The sequence below is a fragment of the Ornithorhynchus anatinus genome, chromosome 1, assembly GCF_004115215.2.
Source record: "Ornithorhynchus anatinus isolate Pmale09 chromosome 1, mOrnAna1.pri.v4, whole genome shotgun sequence".
Taxonomy (NCBI): domain Eukaryota; kingdom Metazoa; phylum Chordata; class Mammalia; order Monotremata; family Ornithorhynchidae; genus Ornithorhynchus; species Ornithorhynchus anatinus.
This window is the reverse complement of record NC_041728.1, coordinates 153,000,654-153,009,455: the sequence shown is the minus strand read 5'-3', so window position 1 is coordinate 153,009,455 and position 8,802 is coordinate 153,000,654. Positions and strand designations below refer to the sequence as shown.

Genomic DNA, 8,802 nt, shown 5'->3' with positions numbered 1-8,802 from the left:
TGGAGAGGAATGGTAGGAGGGAGATGAGATGATAACTGGAAGGAGCCATGGGGTCAAGGGAGGGTTTTTTTTAGAATAGAGGAGACATGGGCAGGTTTGAAAGCACTAGGGAGGAAGCCACTGGAGAGTGAACAGTTCAAGATGTCTGTTAGGGAGGGGAAGAGAGAGAGGGTAAGAGTTTTGATAAGGTGTGAAGGAATGGGGTTGGTTGAGCAGATAGAGAAGGTGCATTTTGAGAGAAGGCAGGAGATCTCCTTTAGAGATACTGTTGGGAAAGATGGGAGAGTTGAAGAAGGGGCTGGAAGCGGGAGGAACTGAGAAGGGACAGTGGTGATTTTAGGGAGTTCACACCTGATAGTGGCAATTTTCTTAATAAAGTAGGTGGCCAGGTCATTGGGGGCAAGGGATGGGATAAGTGGGGGGACAGGGGACCTGAAAAGGGAGTTAAATATCTGGAAAACTGATGAGGGTGATGGGCATGGGTGTCAATTAGGGTGGAAAAATAATTTTGCTGGGCAGAGGAGAGAGCAGAGTTAGAACATGCAAAGATAAACTTGAAGTGGACAAAGTTGGCCTGATATTTAGATTTCTGCCAGTAGTGCTCTGCGGCTCAATTATAAGAACGTAGTAGGTTGGGCTCTGCAGGTGATCCAGGGCTGCTGGTTAGTGGTACAAGATTGACGAAGGGATATGGGAGAGTACAATATAACGATAGACACATTCCCTGCCCATGATAATTTTATATTTATTGACCACCCATGTGTCTACCAACTATGTTATATTATACTCTCCCAAGCACTTAGTACAGTGCTTTGCACACAGTAAGTGCTCAATAAATACAACTCATTGATAGCTTTAAAGTGATGCATAAAGTCAGTCTATCAAGAGTATATATTGAACATTTACTATGAGAAATGAACTGTACTAAGCACTTAGACTTCAAGAGAATCAGTATGCACAATACTATCTTCATAGAGTTACAATCTAGTAGGGGAAACCAGACACTTAAATAAATCACAGTTAGGAGAAAGAAATAAAATATAGAAGTACATAAGTGATAAGGAGGGTTGGAAGTATTTAAGTGGTTAAGTGGCATGGAATACCTGAAGTAGAAGTCGGGTGGTTTTAAAGAAGGGAGACCAAAGGTTACTCTAGGAAGGCTTCCTCAAGGAGAAGGGCTTTAAAGTTAGGGAGTATAAAGGTCTGTCAGATTATAAAGAAAAGGAGTTTCAGGCAGAGGGTAGGATGTGAGTAAAAGGTCATTGGTAAGAGACTACGGTCCTCTAGAATACACTTCTCTAGACTCTAACTTCATTGTAGGCAGGGAACATGTCTGTTTTGTATTCTCCCAAACAGTACAGTATTCTGCACACAGTTATCACTCAATAAATACCATTGATGATGATGGAAGCAGCGTGGCTCAGTGGAAAGAGCCTGGGCTTCGGAGTCAGAGGTCATGAGTTAGATTCCCGGCTCTGCCACTTGTCAGCTGTGTGACTGTGGGCAAGTCACTTCACTTCTCTGTGCCTCAGTTACCTCATCTGTAAAATGGAGATTAACTATGAGCCTCATGTGGGACCACCTGATTACCCTGTATCTACCCCAGCGCTTAGAACAGTGCTCTGCACGTAGTAAGTGCTTAACAAATACCAACATTATTATGAATAGAGAGATGAGACTGAAGCACACTGAGAAAGTTCGCTTGAGAGAAATAAAGGGAGCAAACTGGATTGTAGTGGGAGAAGAGCAAGGATTGAGAAGCACACGGACTTGTGGATAGAGCATGGGTCTGGGAGTCAGAAGAACCTGGGTTCCTGCCTCTGCCACTTATCTGTTGTGTGACCTTGGGGAAGTAATTTCTGGGTGCGTCAGTTCCCTCATCTGTAAAATGGGGAATAAGACTGTGAGCCCCATATGGGACAGGAACTGTGTCCAATCTGACTTGCTTGTATTCAAACCCAGAGCTTAGTATAGTGCTTAGCACATGGTAAGTTTAAATACCTCAGTATTTATTGTTCTCCTCTCAGGGTTGCACCTGGAGAGTTTCCAGTACTCTACCAGTTTCGGCTACAGGACGAAGAGTCAAGCAGAGGTATACCCATTCCATTCCTGGCTTGGGCAGTGACTAATGGGTGGAAGGCAATCTGCTACAAGTCAGAATTTACCCATGCTGGGCAGCAGCGGCATGGGAGAGAGTCGAGGGCAGAGACTCAAGCTTACTGTGTGGAAGGAGGCAATGGTAAACCACTTCCGAATTTTTATCAAGAAAACTCTATGGATACACTATCAGAATGATTGCAGTTGGTGAGCTGGGCGTTCTGGGAGAAATGTGTCTTGTGGTGTCGCTATGGGTCGGGAATGACTTGACGGCATAAGACAAGAAATATTACTGTTATTATTATTATTATTATGGGAGAGACTTCTAGTTGAGTGCTTTAGAGCCAGTAGGAGTTTCTGCTTGATGAGGAGAAGAGTAGTTATCTGTGCCCACTAAGCATTCAGTAAGTACCACTGATTAAATGATCAACTGATTGGACAACCATTTGTGGTTTCTGAGGAGTGGAGAGATGTAAGCAGAATGATATTTTAGAAAAATGATCTGGGCAGCATAGAGAAACATGGATTGAGGAATGGAGAGACTTGAGACACTGAGACAAGCAGTGAACCTGATGTTGCTAAAAGTGGATACTGTAAGTACCTGGAATAGCATGGTGGTTGTTCAGATGGAGAGGGAAAAGTGGATTTTGGAATTGTTGTGGAGGAAAAAGTGGCAAGATATGACTAAATATAGAGGTTAAAAGAGTGGAAGACATCAAGGATTATGCCAAGGTTGCCAGTTTGAGACAAGGAGTCAATGATGTCAGCTCTCATGAGAAAGGTATGTAGAAGAGAAGATTTTGGCATGTAAGATGGAGTTCAGATTGGGACATATTGAGCTTGTGGTGTCAGCAGGACATCCATGTAGAGAGGTCTTTGAAGAAGGAGGATATGTGCGATTGTACAGAAAAAGAGAAGTCAGGATGAATAAGGGCAGTTTGGGACTCATCTGCAGAGAGATGGTAGTTTAAGTCCTATCAGGAGATGATAAACCCAAGGGAGTGAGGGTATAGTGAGAAATGAAGGGGACCCAGCAAAAAGCCTTGACATACCCACAATTAGAGGATGGAAGGCAAAGTCTGTGAAAGATCAAGAAGGATAATAATGATAATAATGTTGGTATTTGTTAAGCGCTCAATATGTGCAGAGCACTGTTCTAAGCACTGGGGTAGATACAGGGTAATCAGGTTGTCCCACTTGAGGCTCACAGTTAATCCCCATTTTACAGATGAGGTAACTGAGGCACAGAGTAGTTAAGTGACTTGCCCACAGTCACACAGCTGACAAGTGGCAAAGCCGGGAGTCGAACCTATGACCTCTGACTCCGAAGCCCAGGCTCTTTCCATTGAGCCATGCTGAGGAAAACCAGGAGAGAGAACAGTATCAGAAAGAACAAGGTTAGACAGTATTTCCAAGATGACAGAATGTGGTCCACATTGTCAGAGGCAGCTGAGAGGTTGAGGAGGATTGGATGGGGTAGAGTCTGCTAGATTTGGGAAAAGGGGATCATTGGTGACTTTGAAGAGAGTGGTATGAGAGGAGTGAAAGGGCTGGAAACTAAATTGTTGTGATCAAGAGTTAGAGAAGAGGAAGTAGAGGGAATGGGTGAATATAACTTCTGAGTAGTTTGAATGGAATGGGAGGAGGGAGATGGAAGCTGGATGGTGCAGTAGAGTCCAGAGAAGGTTTTTATAGGACAAGAGATAAGTGGGTGTGTTTGAAGGCAGTAGGGAATGAACCCTCCAAGAGAGAGTGGGTGAATATGGTAATCCAAAAGGGAATAAGAGTGGGCTCAAGTGTTTTTATAAGGTGAAAAGGGCCAAAGGTACAGATGAGGGGGTAGATTTTGAAAAGAGGTGGGAGAGCTCTTCTGGAGAAACTGCTGAGAAATACAAGGCAGTAGATTTAGTGATGGGAAGAAACTGTGAAGGTCAGTGGAAGACTTTTGAGGAACTCTTATCTGATGGTTGCAATTTTGCAAAGTAGTTGGTGGGGTCATCAGGAGGAAGAAGAAAAACCAATGGCATTTATTGAGTTTTACTATGTACAGAACACTGTACTAAGTGCTTGGAAGTGTACAGCAGTAAACAGACACATTCCCTGCCCACAACAAACTTACAGTTTAGAGGGGAAGACAGACATTAATATAAATAATGTCTAATAATTTAAAATTATAAATTTTATAAAGATAATTTTAGAAAGGAAGGAGTTGGGGTCATTGGGTGTTTCAGTAGGGAATTAAAAGTCTGCAATAGTTGGAGCAGGAATTAAGCATAGAGAAGTTAAGAATGTAGCTGCATGGATGAGAAAGCAGTTACAGCAAGAAAGGATGAGCTTCTAATGGCCAAAGTCAGCCAGTTGCCTGGATTTACAGTGAAATTCAATAGAGAAAAAGACTAGTTGCCACAGGTTCTCAATAAACTATCCTCTTCTTCCCTTTTCTGGAACCAGAATTTGAAAAAGGAATTCTTTGTATTCCACAAGTCAAACTCTTATCCATCTTATCCATCAATTTAAGTGCTCAGGGTTAATTAGAATGTCTTACTGGACCCAAGTCAGTCATTTCCAGGGAAGCTTTGGACTGTGAGAGTTTCTTTGCCAGTAATTCCTTCAGGAATCAGACTAATTTTACAAGACCTTTAACCGCCAACCATATTTGTCAATAGAAAGTGTCCACCTATTTCCCTGGAGTGTTGTATTTAGTTGATATAGACAGCTGGGATTAAGGTGAAGAAGCTCACTAGTGTTGAGAAAGGCCAAGCAGGAAAAAAAATAAAAGCACACCCACACAAAACAAGGACCAGCAATGAAGTGGATGTTATTCTTTTACTTAGCAGTGGAAATGAATGAAGTGAGGATGAACCAATTACTGAACTGTGTTTCCTCTAGTGTTCATGCAATCTGAACTGCTCATTTATTTTACAAGTTACAATACAAGCATACCTAGATTTGCTTTGGACTACTCGATGCAGAACAACCTCCATTACACCATCTTTGTTTATGCTTATTTTGAGTCTTCTGAATATTTCTCCCAATTTCCTGGACCACTCACTGCGTTAGACACCTGGGTCCATTGCCCCCTGCTATCTAAATGTTTACTTCTGACCCCTACCCTATCCCCGCCCAACATGACCAGCCTCAGCCTAACCTACCTGTCACTACCTTACACTTTCCAATCATCCCTTCAAAAATGACTGTTGTCACTGTTTTCTGCAGAGCTCCGCACCAAAGATTTATTTGGACTTTGAACCCTGTTTGAAACACAGATTGTATCTAACCTGATTATCTTGCATCTTCCTCAGTGCTTAGTACAGCAGTTGGTGCACAGATAGTGCTTAACAACTAGCAGAATTATTATTATTGCAGCTTTTGTGTCACCTGGATTCACAGTCTCCAATCCATTTCACCCGCCAAGCTTGACCTCTAAATTACACTTAGCAGCTAAAGTTTTTGCAAGTTAAGATTGCTCACCCCACTGAAGAATAATCCCACCGTTTCTTTAGAGTTCTGTCTGGCTTCCCAATTTTCCTCAGTGGTCACTAGAGATCCCATTACAGGGTCAATTGGTCACATGACAAGGAGCCATGGATCTGGTCAAGACTTTGTTTCCATCCTGAATCCTTTGTGTGACCTTGTGTAGTAAATTGATCCACTTAGTCACGTCTGGGTGGGCTGCTTCAGGGGGCCCAGTTGAATCTGGGCATACCAAGGACTTTGATGAACTGGAAAATCTTAGTTTCAGTCCTCTTGGAACTGACCCCACCTCAGGATGTTCTGGGCTGAGAGCAGCCTGGCCTGGAGTAGAGCCTTTTGAATGTCATGAAGAACTGCCTTGGTCCCATCTTAAACCCCCTTTAAGCAGCTGAGAAATCCCTGTTTATGAATCCCCTTGGCAATATCTCACCCTCCCTACTCCCCCTAACCACAAAGTGCTTCCCCTCTCTCTTACTTTCACAGCTGTTGAATGTGTAGTAGGTGGATTTGGTGACCTCCACTTCTGCAGCTGAGTTCCAACAACTGTAATTAGTAACCTTTCTTGAATGAGGATCGGAAATCCAAATCTACATCTGCAGTCTTGTTCTTTCTCCCTCTCTGCACTCTTGCATTTCCTCTTGTCTTCCTCCCCCTTACTTTCCCATCACTGTAGAAGGCACCACCAACCCTACCGTCTCACGAGCCTGTAACCTTGGCATTATCCTTGACTCTTCTCTCTCATTCACCCCACAGAGTCAATCCATCACTAAATCCGCTCAGTCCCACCTTCTCAACATTGATAAAATGTCCTTTTAGACCGTGAGCACATTGTTGGGCAGGGATTGTCTCTATCTGTTGCTGAATTGTACATTCGAAGCACTTAGTTCAGTGCTCTGCACACAGTAAGCACTCAATAAATACGATTAAATAAATGAAGAATAAAATCTACCATTTCCTCCAATCCAAACTGCTACCATGTTAAGTTATCAAATTATCATGCAGTAACCATTGTGCCCGAATGTTCATGTCTTTGTAATATACTACAAAGAATAAATTAAATGCAACTCCTACCCTGTGAGATCTTTCAAGCTAAAACTAGGCTGATAGACATACCTGAAGTCAAATGCCACAAAGAACAAAACAATAGACGGATTAGTGATGCATATCTCCTCCAAGAGCACCTATGTAACTATAAATTCTTCAACTCTCCCATCTTTCCTTGCAGTACCTCTAGAAGAGATGTCCAGCCTTCTCTCAAAATTCACTCTCTCCACCTGCACATCTCACCCCATCACTTCACACCTTGCCTCTCCCCTCCCTGACCACTATTTACAACTGTTCACTCTCTGGTGGTTTCTTACCTATTACTTTCAAATGTGCTCATGTCTCCTCTATCCGAAAAAAGACCTTCCCCTAACCCCATGGCTACCATTTCTCTCCAAACTCCTTGAGTGAGTTGTTTATACCCACTGTCTCAAGTTCTTCTCCTCCAGTTCACTCCTTGACCCTCTCCAACCTTTCATTCATTCATTCAATAGTATTTATTGAGCGCTTACTATATGCAGAGCACTGTACTAAGCGCTTGGAATGAACAAGTTGGCAACAGATAGAGACAGTCCCTGCCGTTTGACGGGCTTACAGTCTAATCGGGGGAGACAGACAGACAAGAACAAGAACAATGGCAATAAATGGCAACCTGGCTTCCCTCCCTTTCAGTGCACAGAAACTGTCCTCTCAAAGGTCACAAATGATCTCCTTCTTGTCAAATCCAATAGCCTCTACTCTATCCTAATCCTTCTTGACTAATTAGCTGCTTTCCATACTGTCAACTACTCCCTTCTCCTGGAAACACTATCCAACCTTGGTTTTTACTGACACTGTCCTCTCCTAGTTCTCTGCTTCTCTCTCTGAACGTTCATTCTCAGTCTCCTTCTTGGGCTCCTCCTCCTCCTCCTCCTCCTCCTCCTCCTCCTCCCACTTGTTAACTGTGGGAGTCATTCAAGGTTCAATTCTGGGTTTACTTCTATTCTCCAGGGAAGAGGAGAGGAGGACTTAATCAGGGATGTCAAACAGAAACTCCTTACCATCAGCTTCAAAGCACTCAATCATCTTGTCTTGTCCTACCTCACCTCTCTCTACTCTTCTACTACAACCCAGCCCTCACACTTCTCTCCTGTAATGCCAATCTACTCATTGTACCTCGATCTCACCTATCTCACGACTAATCCCTCACCCACATCCTGCCACACCCTCCCTCTTCATATTTGACAGACAGTTACTCTCCCCACCTTCAAAACTTTATCAAAGGCACATCTCCTCCAAGAGGCCTTCCCCAGTTAAGCCCTCATTTCCTCTTTTCCCACTCTGTTCTGCATAGCCCTGATTTGTCCCCTTATTCAGCACCCCCTCGCTCCCTCGCACCTCATCTCCACAGCACGTTGTACTTATCTGCATTTATTTATTTATGTTAATATCTGTCTTCCTCTCTACTCTTTAAAATCACTGTGGGCAGGAAATGTTTCTACCAACTCTGTTATAGTGCGCTTGCCCAAGTGCTTAGTAAGATGCTCTGCACAGAGTTAGTGCTCAAATGCAAATGGCTGATAAATTATTTTATGCCTGTCTCCCTCTTTAGTCTGTAAGGTCCTTCAGAACATGTCTATCTAGTCTTTTGTATTCTTTCATGCACTTTGTACAGTGTACTGCAAACCACTCCAATTCCACTGATTGACTTATTATTGTATATACTGAGGACTTTATTATATTAAGTTTAGTAGAGTTTTACAACAGAAGCTGCATGGCCTAATGGATAGAGCAAAGGGCTGGAACTCAGTAGGACTTGGGTTCTAATTCACTCAATTGTATTTATTAAGCACTTACTGTGTGCAGGGTCCAGCTCCTCCACTAGTTTTCTGTGCAACCTTCTCTGTGCCTCAGTTACCTCCTCTGTAAAATGGGGATTAAGACTGTGAGACCCATGTGGGACATAGACTATGTCCAACCCGTTCCTCTTCTATCTATCCCAGTCCTCAGTGCAGTAACTGGCACATTGTAAGCACTTGACAAATATCATAAAAAATAGATGAGAACACATGTTCCCTCCCCTCTAGGAGCAGGGAGTCTAATGGTATTTCAATGGCAGGTGTACAACTGTAGAAACATTTCCAATTCCCTCTGAATGGTTTGCATTATAAGCATCTTTTGAAAAGAAATGCTAGATAATCAGTTGTG

At 43.0% G+C, this 8,802-nt stretch overlaps 1 non-coding gene across 1 annotated transcript; it reads left to right on the top strand.

The window, feature by feature from the left end:
- The first annotated feature begins 2,017 nt into the window (after window positions 1-2,017).
- LOC114816168 lies at window positions 2,018-2,155 on the top strand. The gene has a single exon (XR_003763941.1). It is a non-coding gene; the product is annotated as a small nucleolar RNA SNORA7 (small nucleolar RNA).
- The last annotated feature ends 6,647 nt before the right edge of the window (window positions 2,156-8,802 follow it).